The sequence below is a fragment of the Panulirus ornatus genome, chromosome 35, assembly GCF_036320965.1.
Source record: "Panulirus ornatus isolate Po-2019 chromosome 35, ASM3632096v1, whole genome shotgun sequence".
NCBI classification, from domain to species: domain Eukaryota; kingdom Metazoa; phylum Arthropoda; class Malacostraca; order Decapoda; family Palinuridae; genus Panulirus; species Panulirus ornatus.
This window is the reverse complement of record NC_092258.1, coordinates 4,001,451-4,024,199: the sequence shown is the minus strand read 5'-3', so window position 1 is coordinate 4,024,199 and position 22,749 is coordinate 4,001,451. Positions and strand designations below refer to the sequence as shown.

At 39.5% G+C, this 22,749-nt stretch overlaps 1 long non-coding RNA gene across 3 annotated transcripts in view; it reads right to left on the bottom strand.

Moving 5' to 3' along the window:
• Positions 1-9,999: 9,999 nt before the first annotated feature.
• The window catches only part of LOC139760086 (uncharacterized), a 95,021-nt gene continuing 82,271 nt past the window's right edge, over positions 10,000-22,749 (bottom strand). The window contains exons 5-6 of one of the 3 annotated variants that reach the window (XR_011715232.1): positions 15,138-15,311; positions 10,000-10,252 (exon numbers count right to left, since the gene is read on the bottom strand). This is a non-coding gene — a long non-coding RNA (uncharacterized lncRNA). The remainder of the gene's footprint in view (positions 10,253-15,137; positions 15,312-22,749) is intronic. The other 2 variants (XR_011715233.1, XR_011715234.1) reach the window with 2 other exon arrangements.

Genomic DNA, 22,749 nt, shown 5'->3' with positions numbered 1-22,749 from the left:
AGTGTATGTTGACAGTTTTAACTTTTTTTTTATATATATATTTCGATTTACATATTTCGTCTGTATTTGTTTCAAGAAAACAAGATAGACAAAACTTGGTCTTTCAGCCATAACCACTGGAAAGGTTGTGAAGAAATTGTGGACTCTGTTGCCATGAGCTATGTGTGTCCCAACCTAAGCTTAGCTTGGACCCGCTGCAGGCAATTGACTGTAGCTTCCTATGGTTTCTGTGTGGAAACCAGGTACACGAGGGTTGACCGTTGTGGTACCCTATTCTTTCCTCGAACAACGAAGTTGTGGAATTCTCTTCCGTTTTATATATATATATATATATATATATATATATATATATATATATATATATATATATATATATATAACGTATGTGAGTGTTTGTGTGTGTGTGTGTGTGTGTGTGTGTGTGTGTGTGTGTGTGTGTGTGTGTGTGTACCTAAGCAAAAGCGTCTGTTTTCTTGTATGTCCATGTAAGTATATTAATTATAACATATCTCATTCTGTAAAACGTATTTCGAATCCATGATAGAAATACTCGAAACACATATACACATACACGAGTGGTTGAATTTCATAAATTGAAAGAAATGATAATAATAATAATGATAATAAGAAAAAAAAAAAAGGAGTTCACTTCAGAACAATGAAGGAGGCTGTTCATTTTGATGGAAAGCAACTAGATAGGAAGTGTGGTGTGCAAATACTTCCCCAAGTTATTGCCATTACCAGATAAAGAGGCGGGAGCTGCCTGAACATGACTTTGTGGAGATGGCATCTTGTGAAAGTAGTGAGGACTAGCCAAAGTTTGGACACGCGTGCAGTGTGGGCCTGGAAGGGAACAGAAAACGAAACGCGAGATAAGGTAGATGGGAGCCAGCGGAAATACATGGCCCAAAATGTACCTCACGTGCAGTGTTGACAGTAATGAAATAATGGTGTTGGTGATGGTGGTGGTAGTGGTAATGATAGTGTACTAGTTGATTCTGGTAATGATAGTGATGATATTAAATGTACTGGACTAGTTGATGCTCATGATTGTGATACTGATGTGGCGGTGGTCGTAGTGAATAGTGATGATTACAGTGATGTGAAGCATTAGCATTGCGGTGAAAAATGTTGGTAGCGTCTATTTGAGAAGAGTGGGTATTAATTCATCATTTGTTATTTCCTATTCCTTCTTTCACCTTTCTCTCTCTTCCTTGAACCTTTCGACATTCAAGAAATGAAATCCTGTCTTCAAACACACGGACTCAGGATATTTCCTTCTTTATTTCTTTGTCTTTTTGTTAACCTCTCATCTTTTGATTCGGGCAGACAGGTGACCCGTACCAAGTCACCTGCAATAAATGTAATTTGTGGTCGTAGTATTGTTAATAGTGGCAGCATCACTTCATAGAGTTTGGTAAGGATAATGACAGTAGCTCAGTAGTTAAGAGGTAGTCCTATGATTTTCACGGTGGAAGGGGTTTACAGCAGCCTCATACGTGTGATGCATCAGTTCTCGTATGAAAAAAAAAAGAAATCACCTCACACTTGCGGTTTATAATTCCTGTGTATGGTAATGTGGTGGGACCTTCCCTCAAAATCTTGAATTACATAGTCTTATCTCGTCTTCCTTCTCTCTCTCTCTCTCTCTCTCTCTCTCTCTCTCTCTCTCTCTCTCTCTCTCTCTCTCTCTCTCTCTCTCTCTCTCTCTCTCTCTTCCACAGATATTACTTTGGTTTTTATCTTCGAGAGTTGCCTGCTTGTGTGCCTCCTCTTTCTTTCTACCAGGTACCAGGCACCCAGCCGCAGACACACCACAGTGTTTAAGAGATGCATTTCTTTTTTGTGCACATTGGTCGATTTGATGTCGACTTCCTTTTCACCGCTGGACACAAAAAAAAAAATAACGCTTTCCTGTATTATTTTTCCCCGACTTCAATGGTCCGTTTTCCTTCAAGACATCATTTTATGATGAACGAATGACATTTATATAAACCGTATCATCCTTTCACTTCAAGGACAGAATGTATAAATCTATTGTAATATAAACACATTGCAAGCCTGGTGGCCTCTGATTCTCCACGTAACTTTGGTACCATTTGGCTTAAATTTGTCTGTCAACTTTAGTTTACTTTGCTTCTCTCGCTGTTCCACAGATTCTGCTAACTTTGTCACAATTGTAGAACTGACTCGTCTTCCCCGAGGCCGTCCGTACTCACACCCTCACTACTCATATTATGAGGTCCTCCGTGCACTGGGGCTTCTCAATGTTCACTTAAGAGAGTGAGGCTGACTCACACTGGTAGCAGGTGGTAGTGGTGGTAGCTGGGACAACGAGACCTCCTTTCTTCTTCTTCTCAGCGATTTACGCAACATCATCGCGTTCCTAAACTTCCAACATGATATGTTTTCAATACCCCTCCACTGATGAGGGAAGATCGCACTCATAATATATATTTTTCAATCACACTTTTCACTGTCTCTTCTCTTGTGACAGTCCTACCTCCCCTTCTGTTGCACTCTGAGATGGTTTATTGTGCTGGTTTGTGAATGTTTCTTCTTCCACTTCCTTTGGGAAATCTGCCGCTTCTTTACCCATTATTCCTCTCTATGTATAACTCAGACAACGGAGGGCATTACTCCTTTAAGGTAGTCTCCCTGAATCCATATAGGCTAGGGAGTGGGCGAATCGTATATGGAAACACTCCCTTTCATCTGGTTATCACGCATCCCGTACATATGTTAGAAGTCGTTACTCATCTATTATTCGTGAAGACAGACACTCCCTTACCTCGTGGGTAGAGTGTGGACCTCTCTTGTTGTTCTTCTGCAGGTGGATCATCCTCTTCGTAACGAAGAATATCTCCACCAGCCGCAGATTCATCTTTTTTTTTTTTCACTTTTACGATTTCGCGGCAATATAGCGACTCGTCCACTGAATACACTAGATTTCTCGCCACTGTTAAGATATTTTCATGGTGGAATAACCTCCCCGCACGCAGTGGTGTTCCTTTCTAAGCATTTTTCCCCTGCTTTCTGTTGAGCCGGAGGGGATGGTGGGGTGGAGAGGCGCCTTTTTTGCTTCACAATCCTGTATTTACCGAACGTAAGATTATAACTGCACGTAAACCTTGTCATGGACCATTATGTCACTTATTGTCCTTCCGTTCTCTCCTTCCTGTCGTTGTATGTTTGATAATTCCTCAAATTCATTTTCCATCTGCTTCAGACTCAGTCCTACTTACTAGCTCTCCTCTCTCACCGCTCATCTTTAACCCCTCTTCTCCAATTACCGCAAGATTACTTCACTCTTTTCGTCTCTCTCATTCAAGACATTTTACCGTTTCTTGTTCTCAGATTTTAGGTGCAGCTCTGCCTATCCTTTGGGTAGGATAGATTGCACCTGACTTCGTTCCAGAGATAATAGAGGTTTAGTTCTTCAAGGATTGTCCGATTCGTTGTCCCCCCCTCTCTCTCCGTCCCCAGCTTGGCTGTACAACTCTTTATCATCTTGTTTCTCGTGGAGATTTATGTTTCAGTTCCTTCAAAAGGTAGTGGGCAATCCCAGAAATCTTATGTAGGGCTCTTGCAGCTCTGAGACTGCGCTACAGTTAGAAGCAGGGAAATTATGGTCTCATTTAGAGTGAGGTCTTTGAGGAGACTGTACTCCCTTTCTTCATTTGTAACAAGAAGGAGGCTGAGTCCGGTAGCACCTCCTTTAAATATATATATATATATATATATATATATATATATATATATATATATATATATATATATATATATATATATAGAGAGAGAGAGAGAGAGAGAGAGAGAGAGAGAGAGAGAGAGACTGTGGTCTTTGAAAAATGAATCGAAATATTGAGGTTAGGGATGCGTATGTCCCATAGCATCGCTCTCAACATGTGTAACGCGGTAGCCTTAATGATCAATGAAGACGTTTCAGTCATAGCCCACACCAGTTATGTGAGCCAGGACTCAAAGACTTATTTTGAGATCTCACGGGAAAATATCTGAACAGATATAACATCATATGACTTTCCAGAAAGACCGAAGAGCCCGACAAAAAAAGATATCCATTGTGGCAATGTTAGGTTTCGAATTGGCTTTATATAAGACTTTGATTTTATGGAACTGTATGTAATTGGTTATTCCACTTGGTTATTCTAGTGTGTGTGTGTGTCGAATTTGAGGTTTTTCATAGGGTGTAAAAGGAAGGATCTTGGTCGATCATTTAAACTCTATCTGTAACTGTTGTGTTGCCTGCGTACCATATATATATATATATATATATATATATATATATATATATATATATATATATATATATATATATATAGGGATCGCTTCGTCCGTTGTCGTCATTGTCCGTACGTCCGTTTTTCGTACGTCCGTTCTTCGTACGTCCGTCCTTCATCCGTCCTCGGGATTATCACACTGAATAATCCACACAGTTCTTCCCCAGCCTCTAAACCCCTAACTCTAGTTTGAAATGTGCGTGAGTTAAGTTCCCCTTAGAAAGGTTTAACTTGGACCTCAACCTGACTCAAAACTTGAAAAATTTTACTTGGCCTTCCTGGGTCAGGTCAATACCTTCATGGGTCAGGTCAAGACCCTCATGGGTCAGGTCAAACTGCATAATCTATAAGCAGTTGTTTCCCCAGCGTGTAATGGCCTGAGTGTCATCAAAACCTCTCACTCATAAACTGAATTTTCCATCAGTTAAACTGGCTTCTAACTTCGAAGAAAATTACAGCCTTTGGTCGTAGAGTCTTGTACAGTTGTTCTTAATATTTCAAGCTACTTGTACTTTAAGGTGAGCCTGACATTGGCCGGGGCTACAGTCTCCCACATGTTCAATTCAGATGTTGTGTCCTGGATGACAAGCTTCAACCCTAAAGTCTTTTTCCTGACGTAAACTCTCGTAGTTTATCACCTTCAAGATGATGATTATTGCCAGGTCGCACTCCGTGTCTCATCTGTGCATTTAGTCGGGTTGAATTATATTAACTCATAAATCTGATCAGAAATACATCATTTTTTTTTTCGTAAGCTGCCGCACTCCTAAAGCTTTAGCCATACGTCTTCCATAGTTGTCACAACATCTGCAAACACATGAAGGTATTATTCAGGTTTCACTGGCGAGTCATCGATCTTCAAGCACAGAAAAGGTATTGTTCGAGTCTTTCCGGCCAGTCAGTCACATAGAAATAGCAGCGGCTCGGAGGCTAAGCCTTGTGGAACACCGGAGGTCATTTCGATCCAATGAGAAAAGGTTCCACTGCCATGTATCCTCTGTTTACCCCCGATCCCTCCTGTTCCTATCATCATCGATCCACCAAAGGTGTTTTTCTCGTCTTATATCCGAACTTTTAGTTTCTTATCAACCTCAGTTTTTAGAGGACATTGGTAGAGGATTCCAAACTCAGTCAGTTCACCCAAACCATCTCGTCTGGAAGATTAAATCTGTTTCACCTCTTTCTTCTGGTGAATGATGGCACATGTGATTTTAGCATATTAAGTTAATACAAGCACGTCTTTCCTCGCACAATGATTTGATGTCTGGCGAGTATTCGCTAAGTTCATTTTAACAACTTGGATTTCCTTTTACTAAGCCGACTTGACGTGCGTTTTTTTTTTTTATCCTTCAATTGTTCGTGTATTTATAATCATTTTGACTCATCGTTAAAACCTAGTTTTCAACAAGATTTTTAAAACTCAAATGTACAAGAAATGGAAACCAAGAAATGGAAACCAAAGTCTCTGTGAACGATAGGCATTTATTACATTTTATTGTCATTGAGTTTATGAACTTGCCGCTCCCACTGCGAAAACAGAAATTGCATCAGCTTTGATTGAGGTCGCGGGTGTCCTTCTGGCCACACCGTTTCTGCTGGTCAACACTTTTAATGACAAGATAAAACCTGATTCCCAGCCTCTTTACCAGCGTCCTGCCAACAGTACTCTTTATGTCATATATATATATATATATATATATATATATATATATATATATATATATATATATATCTTCCATTAAGATATGAAATTGCAAAGTTTTAAACGCCATGGGAAAAGAAATAAGTGATGATATTTGGCTCGTAATTACTTTTGAAATGTATCAGTGTGTGTTTCTCCAAACTGATATTAATGTTACCAGTGAGAATTATTTTGTACGTGGAGTGGAAAATGCTATGTTCATGTTAACTCATATGTGTTTTCTCTACATATTTGTAGCCTTTGGATGAGCTTTATTCGGTATGCACTTTATTATTACTATTATTTTCATTAATATGATTATTGTTATTAGTAAAACCATTATTCATGCCACTATTTGTCATTATTTTTATCATTATTATAAATAATCATCACTGTCATTGTTATTATTATTATCATTATTATTATTATTATTATTATTATTATTATTATTATAATTATCATTATTGATAATGAAACATGGTGGAAGACCCCGTAGACCTCTTAATGTCCCTCAGAATATAAATGATGTTAACTGATTCTTGACAATTTGATGATAATGAGCTTATATGTTCCTCGCTGAATTGTCATGTATTGCATATATGATGAAGACTTTTGGCTTTGATGGATTATGGAAGGAAATATCATTGTTATAGTCTCCATCACACTAGCTTCACTACTACTACTACTACTACTACTACTACTACTACTACTACTACTACTACTACTACTATTATTACTACTACTACTACTACTATTACTACTACTGCTACCACTACTACTACTACTGCTACGAGTACTATTGGTGTAGTCCCATTAACTCTACTATTACTGGTTCGTTTGGCCTTCATGTGGAAGGGTTGGTGCTAAAATCATCCTATTTCTACATAGGAAAGCTAGATAAGTGGGATTTAAGCACGTCCCAAGACAGCAGTGTCTTAGACAGACATACAGATGTCCATATACCTCCGCCTGACGCACAGGAGGACATATATGTGTATATATACCTCTCTCTCACGTTCAGGAAAATGTTAAGAAAGTACTAATGAAGTTAAGGGATTTAAAGTTAGTAGATCTGTTGACTTCAACTAGTATAAAGGTTTGAGCATTTTATTATTTTAGTCTTAGATCCCATGACACTGATTTTAACATGATTTAATGTCTCGTTTTCGGTTAGCTGTTAAAAGTGTTGAAAAATGGAATCTGGGTCGTCTAAAGTATTTGTACAATTATGGTTCTCATTGGAGGGAATATTACAGTACAGATGGTAAGTGAAATAGTTTTATTATAGATAAATAATTTACAGTATCAGCTTGGTCACAGGAGAACAGTGTTACAATTCATTTTTTTTCAGTTGATTACACATACCAGATATAATTTCCATTGATACTTCAAATACAGTTCAGGTGGCTGAGCGTTCTTTAGGGAATAGTGATTTTAGTTATATTTTCTCTCTGGAACAAAGAAAAGATAATCACTTTCCTAAATATATACAAACACAAGCACGCTTATATACTGTGTGTGTGTGTGTGTGTGTGTGTGTGTGTGTGTGTGTGTGTGTGCGCGCGCGCGCGATAATAATTGGACAGAGACATGGATAAGTGCAAAATAAATATGTATTTTATTTGGGTAAATTAACTAAAGCTGACTGACTGGCTTGTTGTCCTCTGACTGACTGGATTAACAAAGTTTGAGGCGTAAATAAATGTTAAATGAAACACTGTCCACTATGCTAATGATCTCGAGTCCATAAATTGCGTTTAACTCTATCAGGGTCTTTTTATGGATGAGTCTCGTCCAACACGAGAGAGAGAGAGAGAGAGAGAGAGAGAGAGAGAGAGAGAGAGAGAGAGAGAGAGAGTAAATTGATATGACACGCACTTTTATCAAATATACAGTTTTTGTTTATATAGACTCCTTGGATCCTTATCATATATATATATATATATATATATATATATATATATATATATATATATATATATATATATATATATATATATATATATATAATATTACACATCTAAGTCAGTATACAAATACCATTAGAAATATTTTCAGTGATCTGGAACAGAGCTTTGTCATCAATAGAAAAATAGCATTTCGTTTCCGTCGCATATTTTTTGATGTCTGATTAATTACCTTATCGTTAGTAGGACATTCTATGATCACGTCCTTATTAGAAAAAAAAAACACCTTGTGCTGGTTGTTGGGTTTATTGGCACAACGGTACGATCGTTGAGGATGGGGCCGATCCTTGAGCACGACGGTACGATTGTTAGGTGTAATGACTCCATGACCTCAAACTGTCAGGGTCGTACCCTTGTGTTGAAGAGGCCAGATGGTTAAATATTTTTCATCTCAAACGTAACCACAACCCATCAATGATCAAAGACTTTAGAAGCGTATATATATATATATATATATATATATATATATATATATATATATATATATATATTTTTTTTTTTTTTTTTTTTTTTTTTTTTTTTTTTGTTTTTTTATACTTTGTCGCTGTCTCCCGCGTTTGCGAGGTAGCGCAAGGAAACAGACGAAAGAAATGGCCCAACCCCCCCCCCCATACACATGTACATACACACGTCCACACACGCAAATATACATACCTACACAGCTTTCCATGGTTTACCCCAGACGCTTCACATGCCTTGCTTCAATCCACTGACAGCACGTCAACCCCTGTATACCACATGACTCCAATTCACTCTATTTCTTGCCCTCCTTTCACCCTCCTGCATGTTCAGGCCCCGATCACACAAAATCTTTTTCACTCCATCTTTCCACCTCCAATTTGGTCTCCCTCTTCTCCTCGTTCCCTCCACCTCCGACACATATATCCTCTTGGTCAATCTCTCCTCACTCATTCTCTCCATGTGCCCAAACCATTTCAAAACACCCTCTTCTGCTCTCTCAACCACGCTCTTTTTATTTCCACACATCTCTCTTACCCTTACGTTACTTACTCGATCAAACCACCTCACACCACACATTGTCCTCAAACATCTCATTTCCAGCACATCCATCCTCCTGCGCACATCTCTATCCATAGCCCACGCCTCGCAACCATACAGCATTGTTGGAACCACTATTCCCTCAAACATACCCATTTTTGCTTTCCGAGATAATGTTCTCGACTTCCACACATTTTTCAAGGCTCCCAAAATTTTCGCCCCCTCCCCCACCCTATGATCCACTTCCGCTTCCATGGTTCCATCCGCTGACAGATCCACTCCCAGATATCTAAAACACTTCACTTCCTCCAGTTTTTCTCCATTCAAACTCACCTCCCAATTGACTTGACCCTCACCCCTACTGTACCTAATAACCTTGCTCTTATTCACATTTACTCTCAACTTTCTTCTTCCACACACTTTACCAAACTCAGTCACCAGCTTCTGCAGTTTCTCACATGAATCAGCCACCAGCGCTGTATCATCAGCGAACAACAATTGACTCACTTCCCAAGCTCTCTCATCCCCAACAGACTTCATACTTGCCCCTCTTTCCAGGACTCTTGCATTTACCTCCTTTACAACCCCATCCATAAACAAATTAAACAACCATGGAGACATCACACACCCCTGCCGCAAACCTACATTCACTGAGAACCAATCACTTTCCTCTCTTCCTACACGTACACATGCCTTACATCCTCGATAAAAACTTTTCACTGCTTCTAACAACTTGCCTCCCACACCATATATTCTTAATATATATATATTACATTTGATATTCATAATCTCTTAACATATATATTTTTACAGGTGAGTAAAAAGTTAGAAAGAAATCTTTTTGTTGACATATTTTTATACAATGTAATCTTCTTCCAACCGCGATTAAAGAAATTTTTTCCTTTATTTAATTACATCACATAATAATGACTCACTCTTATGGTAGCCTCAGTAATACGTTTAAATATATATATATATATATATATATATATATATATATATATATATATATATATATATATATATATACATATATATATATATATATATATATATATATATATATATATATATATATATATATATATATATATACTGAAGAATCATACATATGTCAACAAGTATATGTTGTCATTGATATGTGGGTATATGTGTATGTATACATATGTATGTATACATCACGTCATTCTGGGTATTATGTGGGTTCTCCTTCCATCCTCCGTCGTTCTGCTGGTCGTCGACTCAGCCTAGCGACTTCCGTTGAATACACCAGTGTCGTTCTCCACATATATATATATCAGACCCTGCAAGTAGAAGGAGAAATATGTACTTACGTTTTGATATTTATTCTACTGGTCACTCTACTAAGAAGCAGTAAAGTAGAAGTTATGTATACTCATGGATTCTAATTATGGCAAGGCAATTGCGATTTTTTTTCTCTTTTCGTAGTGATCATAGCGAACGCCATCCCCGTCCGCCATGTCTTTGAGTTAGGTGTTCTCAGTATGGTTGTGACTGAATAAGGAAAGATACCGTGCGAGATGAGGTCGCAAGTGATAAACGAAGGCGTGAACGTCGAATCGTATCATCAGGGATTCGAATTCCGTCAGTAAAATCTCTGTTTTTAAATGCCGTCCGTTGAGATACGGCAGTTTAACGGTCCCAACGGTTTTAACGGACGTTACCGGCGATGGTAGCGGTGGCCGGGCGCGCCTTCGTCTCCGTCTCTCTTCTTTTTTTCTCTCTCTCTTTTTCTCTTACTTCTCTAGTTTTATTGAAGTCAAGTAGATCATTTGGAAAATAAGAGACGAGAAAGGAAGATAAGATTAAAATTACACATCTAGCTACAGTGACACTCATATGTATATATATATATATATATATATATATATATATATATATATATATATATATATATATATTGTATTCATAGCTGTATATCACACAACATAACATCTCATGGCTTGTTCTAAGATTTTAAAAGAATCGAGAAATTCTTTTTATGTCGGCAGTGCTGGGCTTGAACAGTCCAGACAGTCGGAGAACATATGAAGGAGATAATAGAAAGAAAAAGAGAGAGAGAAAGTAAAATCCCCTTTTTGTTTTAAGACTCCTAGAAAAAAAAAATTCATTTCTCCCCAGTCAATCTTAACAACAGCGTTACTGATATTCTCACTGAAAGTTTCAACGAAATCGAGCAAGTATATAAACGAACGTCGAAATAAGGCAGAAGGCGTCAAAGATGCTAAATTTTAGATTACTTCAGCATGAATTGACAAACATACATTTCCTTGCGTGGCCCCACAGGATCAAACTTTCATCGGGGTAGTTTATTGGTATGCAATAGTCTGGTGCACTTGTACCTCTGGGTTATTTGTAAATTCAACCTCGACTGGATCTAAGAAAAGGGAAAGAGAAGACGCGAAAAAAAGCTCCAGTTGCTTTCTTTGAGAAGGGGAGGTTCTTGTGGTATTCCACATGTAGAAAGACTTGTGTATGATTTATTGGTTTTTGATATATATATATATATATATATATATATATATATATATATATATATATATATATATATATATATATATATATTAGAGCGCTTGAGGAAAGTATGATGATCGTGGCTTTATTTTTCCGATGGAATGATATCCAAATGTGTTTTCAGTTGTATAGTAACAAGTGACTGCGAAACGTGTACGCCCAAAATGCAAGTGAAGTAGAGTTTTTCAATTCCTGTGATTTTTTATTCTTTTAATTTCCCGGAGCACGGCGGCACGACACATTGAGCACGACTGTACTAATCATTAAGCACAGCTGAACGACCATCGACTACGCCGTTGCGACACTAGAGCACGACGGAACCATCCTAGACTGGGACGATACGACCTTTGGCTTAGCCAGTGACAACTTTTTAGAAAAAAAAAAAAAGTGGAATTCAGAATGGACACCCCCAAACATTGAAATAAGAGAGAGAGAGAGAGAGAGAGAGAGAGAGAGAGAGAGAGAGAGAGAGAGAGAGAGAGAGAGCCCACCTGTCTCCTCAGATATGAGTGAAACACTACGTTCATTTGAGTGGGAAGAAATTTTTTTTCCTTCTTTTTCCAGCTGCGTCCGCCTGGCCTGACATAGACCATAAACGGAATTGGTAGATGAAAGGATTTTAAAACGGTGTTTCAATTTTAATCTTTACCAAGGTAACAGGCGCAGCTTGCCTTGTGCTGGGTCGCCTCTTCCCCTCTCTCTTGTCATATTACGTCTGTTTTTATTATTTTTCCGTTTGTTTTCTGACCAGGGAAAGAGCCGCCCAGGTCAGTCGACTTGGTGCTTTCAAAAGTAACATTTCTTTTATCCTTGAAGTGTGTATATATATATATATATATATATATATATATATATATATATATATATATATATATATATATATATGTATATACATATATATGTGTTGGAGGAGCAGTCTTCTGTAAATCCTCTCTTTCTGAAAGATCTGTTTCAAATGATAGGAAATTTGCTGTGATAAGTTTCACTTTATATGTATTCCATTTTTTGAAAAAACTTTACAAAGAAATCCTTAAGAAGGATTGTATGTTTTTTTTTTATGAGTGTTTCTGTGAGAAGGCAAATCACCTAGCTAACTTATCAGCCAGCTAGCCACACTGCTAGCTTACTAGCCAGCCAGCTAGCCAGATTGCTAGCTAGCAAGCTCGCCAGGTAACACCCCGGTCCACGAAATTCCCTCTCCCTCCCCCCCTCCACCATCTACCAAAGTTTACCTTCTCCTCATTCTCAGACGGAAGCTTAAGTCTGCACCTGAAGTCCCTCCTGTTTCCTCCTTCATAGCTGAAGTTGCTCCCTGCCAACTCGCCAAAACTGAAGTGTAATGAAAGGAGCTCTCCTCCTCTCCCTCCTTCTCCTCCTCCTCCCCACTCACTCCTTCCCTCACTCCCTCCCTCCATTCTCCGCCTCCTCCCCTTCTGAAGGGTACCCATCTACCTACGTGCCTACCACTACCTACTGCTACTCGCCCCCTCTATACCACATTTTACACAGTGTCATAGTAAGTTACGGAGAGAATCTCTCTCTCTCTCTCTCTCTCTCTCTCTCTCTCTCTCTCTCTCTCTCTCTCTCTCTCTCTCTCTCTCTCTACCCCCCTCCGCACAAGATGGCTCCCCCCCTTTCCACCAGTGGTCAAGGATGGAGCGCCTCCTATTCCCTCCCTCGCCTGTTACAAGTTTCGCCTCTCGTATTATTGCTCTTGTCAGAAGCCTGTGTCATCGGTGATGGAGGAGAGGACGGTACAAGAAACTAATTTTTATTCACGTAATGTCTTTCTTTCACGAATATTAAAAGGTGATTTTTCAACATCTCTTAGCCAAGTTACAGTCTTCTTGTATTGAGATGTTAGTCTTGGATTTTCCTTCAGCGATTCTGTCTTGAAAGATTCTTTTGCTCTTGTCTTTTCTAAAGAGGGTTGGTGGCCGTCGTGCTCGCGTGATGGTGGAAATTTTATGAATTGGATTACTTATGGCGACATGTATGTTGAGATTATGCAGCTTGTATTCCTTGAATGTATTTTCGTATGTAGTTATTGAAGAAGTGGGTTTCTCACTGGATACCTATCATTACCGATCTCTTATTTTCATTTCTGTCAACATGACAGTGAAGTATCTTTTTGATTTATTACGATTGATATCCCTTGATATCACTTTTATTACATTTGCTGCCTATATCTGACTGCATAACACAATCCCTATCATCATCTGTATTAATCTATAATATTACTGTTCATCTAATAATCCTATGGTTCGCTGTCACAGGTGCACAGTGATTATCACTGCTAGGGTTGTGAATCACTGCCATTGTCATCATTATTTTCACTGGCCATCCTCACTCTCTTACGTCTATCGCAATATATTCTCGGTCAACCTTTGTCTCAATCAACAGTCCTGCGCAGCAATACTGTCTGGACCACTTCGTCACCACCGACCAACTTGAGGTATACATGAGAAGCTCATCCAACCTCACACTTCAGCCATCTGTACTCATACTTGACCACAATTGACAGCAAACACCACACTGGCATAACACATTCACGCTGAAATGACTCGACAAAACACTGATCAAAACCAACCTTCTCCTCAACTGAATCTTAAAATCTAGCCCACTTAGATGCATAACCAACTCCACTTTACAGACTCGAATCTCACTTTCTCATCTGCTTTCTGGACGCCATACATCTCCTCAACAATATATTCATTGACTTCACGAATCGCAGGATGATCCTTTATACCAAAGACACGATTCCCACGCTGAAGACACCCAGCACCTCACCTCACTCCACTACTCAACACTTCTCCTGCCCAGACCAACACATAACAACATCACCTCATTGTAGTCTTCGCCTGCGGACATGGCTGGCTTTTGTAAAAGGAGATACTTGAGTTGCAAGATTGAAAATACTCTGGGATCCGTCCCGTATAGCCAGACATACCCGAGGATCCAGTCCGTATAGCCAGACATACCCCAGGGTCCGTCCCGTATAGCCAGACATACCCCAGAGTCCGGTCCGTATAGCCAGAGATACCCTCAATAAGCATACCTGAGACGCGCTAGTCAGCTGTCTGGAGCGCCAAGATTATCTGCCTTGACTTACAGTCCAGCTCAATGATCCTCTAAGTCATCCCAAGTGTATCCTAACATTGAATTTCCCCCCACTGCTGCCTCGTCTCCTCCATTAATATCATCAATAATAGCCCTTAACAACGATATGAAATCCTGCAGCCATCGAAGGCACACAGTAGTTGAATCCTAAGACCTGGCCTAATGGAATGGTCCGGGCTCAAGAGAACCACCTCCTGTGTACACTCCTGCTGGTTCCCTTCCTCTGCTGCCTCTTGCTTGCCTGCTTACCTTGCCTGCTTATCTGGCTTGCTCTGCCTCTTTCCTTCATACCCACGCCAGCCTCCTGCAGTACAGCGGCGTACGCTAGTGGAATTTCCTTCTGCTATACAATATGATTTCTAGGTTGGAGTGGCCGTCTCTCTCTCTCTCTCTCTCTCTCTCTCTCTCTCTCTCTCTCTCTCTCTCTCTCTCTCTCTCTCTCTCTCTCTCTCTCTCTTTCTCTCTCTCTTGGTATATTTATATACATTCCTTTGCTTTTTATAGTAGACATGAAGGTCTTTGCATTTCTCTTACTTGTATATTCGCATCCCATTCCCTCCCACCTTTGTATGGGAAAGCTGAAGGGACAGAGTGATGGGAAAGTGAGCCTTCCCATACATCCGTCCGAGGCCTAAGATGGGAAGGGTAGCAGTGTTCTTGGCTAGTGTTGATCCTTCTCATGATGCAAGAGTCAGGTCCAGTAACGCCCTGTAAGATATCTCAGTTTTAAAACATCGCCGGAACGAAGTGTTATATTTTGTTGTTTCGATATAGATTACCAATGATACAGGAAATAGATCCATTGAAAGCGCAAGTAAAGATTATTTTGTAAGATCTATTTAGTTTGAAGATAGTTGTGGAAGGAAATCTTCTACGAAAAATATTTTCAGCAGTTGAGCAGTTATGAGCTACAGAAAGCGAAGATAGCAATTACTTTGTAAAATATTTCCATCTTTTAGAAAACATCGTCGGAAAGAAGTGTTTCACGGAACAGATTATGAGCAATAGAGAGACAGATCCATTCAGAGCGAGGAAGAAGAAGAAGACTGATATATTTAGAAGACTGTGGATATATTTAGAGTAAAAAAAAAAATAATAGCGATATAAAGGAAATCCTTCACCACTTAGATTGTTAAGAAGCTTCTGTTGTATCCGGTGTATCGTAGTTATAACTTAGTGTGGAGATACGTCAGGGGTTTTGATCAACTCTTGGGGGATAAAGGTTCACAGACAGACAGACTGACGTGTATGATTCGATAGTATGATTCACTGATTCGAACACAGCTGGTTGTGTGGGATGGTCAAATGAAAATATCTGTCTCTTCGTCGACAGATGTTGTGTGATGGTCTTTGATTTATGGTCGTCTTTAATTCGCTGTTGCTCTTAACACACACACACACACACACACATACGCACAAACATAAGAAATTAGATCAGACTAAGTATATATATATATATATATATATATATATATATATATATATATATATATATATATATATATGTAAAATCTTTTTTTGTCTAACGGTGATCAAAACATCTGAGCATTGTAATAAACACTGTATACAGCTGATCAGTCCGTTTAACAAACATGTATTATTTTTACTAATTACATTTCATGCTGAATTTCCATTACCATTTTTTTTACTTGATTTTTTTATTTGTCACATTTGTTATTTTCTGCGTTGACACTAATAATGATAATAATAATGATAATAATAATAATTATAATAATAACAATAGCAATAATGATAACAATTATGATAACTAATTCGAAGATCAGTGATGCTGTTGATAATGAGATTAATGATGATAGATAATAATGGTGATGAAATAATGAAAATGATAAGTGATAATGATAGTAATAATAATAATGATAATAACAATAATAATAATAATAATAATGATAATAATAATGATAATGACAATAATCATAATGACAATAATGATGATTATGATAATAGCAATAATGATATTAATAGTAGCAGAAGCAGCGATCACAATAAACATAGGATGATTATGAAAATAATAATGACTGCAATATAATTACAATGATAAGGGAGAAGCAGTGTTAATAGTTACATATACTTTAGGACATTAAACTTGGGCTAGAGCATTAAGGACTATATATATATATATATATATATATATATATATATATATATATATATATATATATATATATATATATATATATATATATATATGCCTGTAGCATTATCAGAGATGGAGTCAATTAAGAAGTAAATGAATGAATGAAATAATCTCTAGACGCCAATATACAAAAGAATGAATTGAATTCAGGTCCTTCATTCCAGACACTGCTGGAACGTGCCTGGAAATATTATCAAATACGAAATGCTCTTTTATACCCCATCACTTTTATCGCACCCGTGAATGCTCATTGAGGGAATAAATGTACGTTGCCTCAATTTTTCCCCCCTCCCCTGTGAATATTAAATACTAATTAATGTGTATGTGATGCATTATTTATTAATCCAGTTAAGTGACCGCAACGGATTTTCGGAAAAAAAAAATTGAATTTGTGTGTTGTTCTTTTTAGGGTTTTAACGGTGGCTTTCATATGCACAAGATGAAGGACAGGGTATTGATGAAGGCTTATCTTCGTCTTAAGGCCTCAAGGAAGGGTGTTTATATTTAGGCGAGAAGCAGTTCATTCAGTAAAGATAGAAGAGGAAGGAGGTAGAAAATCACGGATTAAACGAGATAGGAAAGAGAGGGGACGAGTGAGGTGGCAGAAGGTGAGGAAATGACTGGGTCGGCGGGGCGCGTCTTAGCCCGGAGTGGAGGAGGCTGGAAGAGAAAGGTCGGCCATCTTGTTGCCAGGGCCGCGTCTCGGGAGCCAGCAGGGGCCCTCCTGGGGTGAATAAGTCATCCACCACCACCACCACCACCGCCGCCGCTGCTGCTGCTTCTACCACCGCCGCCACCATCACCCCTCCTCATCCCTGCACTTCTTCATCTCCCTCTCTACAGCTACATTTTTCACTCCTTTATCCCTCCTTCTACCGTGTTTTATTCTCAGCTTCTTCATCTTCCTTTGCTCTCTTCTTCTGTGTCTTTCTTCCACCCTCTTCATCCTCCTCTGCCACCCTTCTTCTTCATCCTTCTATGCTATCTTCTGTGACATTTTGTTCTTCCTGTCTCTTCTCCTTCTTCGTCTCCTCTTCTTCCCCTTCGCCTGTAACACTCTTACCTCTCCTTTCCCATTCTTCATGTCCCTCTTGTGTCTTCTTCTTTGCCAGTGTCACGTCTTCTTTCGTCTTCATTCCCCTCTCATGCCTTCTCTTGCGACGTCCTCGTGCATTCTTTCTATTGTGGTGTCTCTAGTGTCATCTTTATCTGCCTCTTTTTATCAGAATCAGTTATTGTTATGTTTATGACGTCAGTATTCGCGTGTTCTTCATCACTATCTCACTTGTGGTGATTTTGTTGGTTGTCATCATTATCCATCATTCTCATGTTTTGCATCACTTATTTCCATCTCTTTCATTAATTTCCTCTTCTTCGTTACTGCAGTTATCAGCTTTGGTTTTGACCATTGTTATCGGCACCAACCTGCATTACCATCTACTTCTTCGGCGACCTTATCATATTAAAAATTCATCGGTCTCACCATCAGCCTTGTTATTAGAATGATGATCACCATCATCACTATCTCTCCATCACCATTGTCGTCACCACCATCACCATCTTTATGTCACGGAGATCCTCTTTCCTTATATATATATATATATATATATATATATATATATATATATATATATATATATATATATATATGTGTGTGTGTGTGTGTGTGTGTGTGTGTGTGTGGTTCAACATAGGGTAGATTAATAATAGTTTAACAATAGCTTTCGTTAATGTGATTTCAGCATGGAGTCCCGGAGGAAGTAGATGAGTTGACTCGTGGAACTGAGAGAGAGAGAGAGAGAGAGAGAGAGAGAGAGAGAGAGAGAGAGGGGTGGGAGTGGGGTTGGTGTGATGGGGGTTCGAGTCTGGGAGTCGTAAGGAGAGGACGTGGGGGATGATAATGAGTTGTCTCCTAATCTGATTATCTGTGCCGTCCTTGACCGTCCAGTGGAGAAGGAAGGAAGGAAGGAAGGAAGGGAGGAAGGATGGGAGGAGATGGGAAGCAAATGAAGAGCAGGAATGAAGAGAGAGGGGTCGAGGATATAACAAAAGACAAAAAATGAGAAACGAGAGAAAAATATGAGGAAGTCGTTCATCTCCATGCGTGGACCGGGAGGCTGGTGAAGGAAGTAGATGTTGGAAGGAAGAAAAGATAAAATGATAATTAGAGAAAAACTATTTCTTAAAATTTCATAAAAGATGGAAATACGGTTTTCAAGCGGTCTTCCTAATTCTTTTTTTTTCGTGAAAATAAGTATCATTTTAACACAGGTGTTAAAGGCGTTGTGATATGTGTTGTTAGAAGTCTTTAAGTCTTGTACTCTTAACTTTCTCCTTCCACACACTCCCCCGAACTCAGACACCAGCTTCCGCAGGCTCTCACTCGAGCCTGCCATGAAAACACAAAGAACTCCTTATCAAATTAGACATATCAAAGATTAATTCATACCTGGAACTTATATACGCAAGGGACAATATGTATGATACGGTGAGAATGTATATAACGGTGAGAGTGTATATAGAGTCTTTGAGAATTATCATGAAAACCTAAAGGAGGTTTTTGAAGATCATTTGGTCGATAGTTATAACTTGACGTCAGTTCAGGGCCTTAACGACCCTGGTAGTTGATAGGCCTGAGGGCCAAATAACCATCCAATCAACCACAAAAGGCGCTATTGGTTTCGATATCAACAAATGCATAATACTGAGAATGGTCAAAATTGCTTTCCTTTACCAAACACTCAGCCTCCACAAAGCCAGTGCATAGGTCAGTTCGTGGTGACTCCACCCTGGGGAGAAAAGGTCATCTTTGCCGCAGTGGGTCACTTCGCGTATGAGGTCATTCCAAGACAGAGGTCAGAGGTCAGAGCGCAGAGGGTTAATCCGTTGCTTATGAAATGACATGGGAGAGACCATTCATAAGTCTGGTCACATGAAAGTGACATTGATCACCACTTAGAAAGGTCGCAGAGATGGTCATTTAAACAGGTCACATAGACAGGTAGAGTGGTGTGTTGTATATCCACTTAGGTCATAATAGGGGTCAGAAATCACCCTTTGAGCAGGACACTGCGGGAGAGGTTGAGCATCTACCAAGGCAGGTCACGTACAGTGGATTCTGGGTCACTTCCTCGGCAGGTCACTGTGGTTGGTCATGCCCCAGGTACGTCACACAAGAAGAGACGAGGTCACCCCTGCGCATATTCCATACAAGGAGAGAGAGAGAGAGAGAAAGAGAGAGAGAGAGAGAGAGAGAGAGAGAGAGAGAGAGAGAGAGAGAGAGAGAGAGAGAGAGAGAATAGAGCGCTTCCCCCTCTCCCACACAAACACACAGGTCACACTAAGGGGTGCGAGAGGGTGTGAGAGACTAGGTCACTACTCCAAGACAGGTCACAGTAGCGAAGAGACCAGGTCACCTACACAGACAGGACCGCTCCTGGGTGTAATAATAGGGTCTGTCACATCTGCCCGCCCCGGTACAGCATTCAGATGTGAAGTGTCAATTTTATCCCAGCGTGCTGGCGGATGCTGGGATGGTCTTCCTCCCACGCCCGTGCCTCTCTCTCTCTCTCTCTCTCTCTCTCTCTCTCTCTCTCTCTCTCTCTCTCTCTCTCTCTCTCTCTCCTTGCTCACCCCTCCTCCTCCTTCTTCTGTAATATAGGGAGAGCATTTTTGTGGCTGTGTCCTCCTCCTCCTCCTCCTCCTCCTCCTCCTGTAACATAGGGAGAGCATTTTTGTGGCTGTGTACCTATGCTTTCCATTTCACCATCATCCCTTCAAACCACCGCCCTCCGCCCCACGCCTGCAAGACCCATCCTTATTGAAGGTCACTTTCGCTCAGATAGAGATTAAACCTCTCTTTCCCTCTTTTCATTTTTTTTCATTACGACACTGCGAATGAAACACTTCATTGGCTTTATTTTCAGCATCGTGTGTTGCTTTATCATTGTATTTCGCTGACAGGGAAAGAGGCTATGTGTGTGTGTGGCACAATAACCCATCCAACACAGTGTGTTTCGTGTCATAACTATAGTAGCGATGTTGGCTTAAAAGCTTCACTATTGTCACAAATACTGCCGGCGAGGAGCCAGGCCCTGAATAACAACAGTTGGCTGCTGGAACAAGTGTTGTATGATATCCCAACACGATTAAAACTGTGGATACCACGGTAAAAGAAAAAATGATAATACAGAACACTTCGCCGATGCTTCGAATATTCATTTCTCTAGTTCGAGTTCCTGTAGATATGCGATGCTGGTAAATACATTACCAGAATATACATTTTTTTCTTTCAATGTGTATAGCACTTCGGCGTCATATATAATGAATTTTTTTTTTTCATCCGTCCATTTGTATTCAGCGGGAATCTTAGATTTCAGTCGTTTAAATATATATTTATAAGAGAGTCAGATGGTGTCTGAATATTTTCTGTGAAATATTTCACCTACAAGGTTTATAAAAATGAATATTAATTTTCTGCCTAAGGATGGACTGAATATTGGGGTGAATTGTTTGTTAAATTTGTGCGTGTGTGTGTGTGTGTGTGTGTGTGTGTGTGTGTGTGTGTGTGTGTGTGTGTGTGTGTGTGTGTGTGTGTGTGTGTACATAAACTAATCACGAGCATTTAGAAAGTTGCTTTTTGTTTTTGGATGCAGAAAAAAAAAAGTATAATGCTCTCTGCTTATAATTAAGCACACATTTTTTTTTTTACATTGAATAACGAAAAATGAATATGATACAGAATTGAATATTGTAGTGGAAGGACTGAACCTCCATCATGCATTACAAAGGGGGCAAAAAAGTATATGATATCGTTAGCTACTATTTGTTTGGATCCCTTGCCACTGCTCAACAAGTGGTGAGACTAATAATTGGTGCGTTAAAATTAAACAACCTTTGTTTTGCCATCCCCGGCAAACTAGACCTTTACTTTGTTCATTAAGAATGATATATCAAAAAAAAGATAAGGGTTTCGCGCTTGCAGTCGCTCCGTGTTTATGATAATGGTTAGTAAGTTATTTGGCCTTTAGGCCATTCGACTCTACCCGGGTCATTAAGGCCCTTAACATCAAGTTATAACCACAAGTCGAACAATGAACAGGTTCTTCAGGTGTTCAAGATATTTCTAAGACCACTCCAACGTTCACCGCATATGTAGTTCTCTTTCTGTGGTCATCAACTTTGAAGGATTTGTATTATTGTTGCCGGAGAACTACGGATAAGAATGTATTCGTATCTAATAATAATCATTTGCCTCTGTATAGTGTCATGCGCCAGATAAAGGGTTGGATATCTTTTAATAGCATTGATTCTCTCTTACTGTTATTTTTACATGTTGTATATACAAATACACCGAGTCTAGATGATGTTGCTATTGTTGACAATTTTCTTGATAATGTACAGGTTACAATCTGAAAAAAAAAAGTGATTCAAATTCTGTATATTAATTTTGTTGTATAATCTCATTATCATGGGAGAACAGATAAGTCGGCCGTTTGATTAATTCAGATTTACCGCAATTATCTCGCTAAGGCCTCTTGTATTAAATGTCAGATTAGGAGCGCCGGCCTTCCCTCCCTCCCACAGTGTTATATAATTATACGAATTTCTTGCCAGCCTCAGAAAATTAAAGCGAGAGAAGAGACGCCTCTGAATCACCGGAGAAGAAGGGAGGGTTTAAAGCGAGGGGGTGCAGGATGGTGGGTGGATGGTTGTAGAGCAAAGCGGTGTATGTGGCTATTCTCCAAACCCCTTCACCTGTCACACTCACCTGCCCGCCGCACACAGCAGCGACTCCGCCGCCGCCGTCGCCAGACATGGAGGAGGAAGAGCAGGTTCCATACCCCGTGCTGAGAGAAAGGAAGAAGAAGAAGAAGAAGAAGAAGAAGAAGAAGAAGGTGCTGAGGGAAAGGAAGGAGAAGAAGGAGAAGAAGAAGAACAACAACAATTTGAGGATGGAGGAGAATGGTGAGGAGGAACAGGAGGTTCCAT